The sequence below is a fragment of the Hevea brasiliensis genome, chromosome 7 (assembly GCF_030052815.1).
Source record: "Hevea brasiliensis isolate MT/VB/25A 57/8 chromosome 7, ASM3005281v1, whole genome shotgun sequence".
Classification (NCBI taxonomy): domain Eukaryota; kingdom Viridiplantae; phylum Streptophyta; class Magnoliopsida; order Malpighiales; family Euphorbiaceae; genus Hevea; species Hevea brasiliensis.
The window spans coordinates 1659734-1660063 of NC_079499.1; positions in this window are offsets into that span (position 1 = coordinate 1659734).

Below are 330 nucleotides of genomic sequence, written 5' to 3' on the forward strand. Positions count from 1 at the left end.
TATGCTCTGAGAATTTACGGAATTGGCGAGATATGCCCTGCGGTAGCTCTGAGAAAAGATGAAGGTGAAAAGATTCCTAAAGGGGCTTGGCGGGAGATATGCAAAACTGGCCATGATGTACGTCGATCTTTTGATGTGGTGGTTGATCGAGCTAGGCAGTTGAGATCGATTATCTTTGTGGATGGCAGCGGAAGAGCAAGAAAAGCAGGCGAGAGGTTCCTCGGTGTCCCTTCCATGGGTACTCGGATAGTGGTGGCGAGTAATTCTGAGAGGAAAGAGTAGGAACAAGAAAAGTGGTTTTAGACACAAACCACGAGGATTGAACCAGTG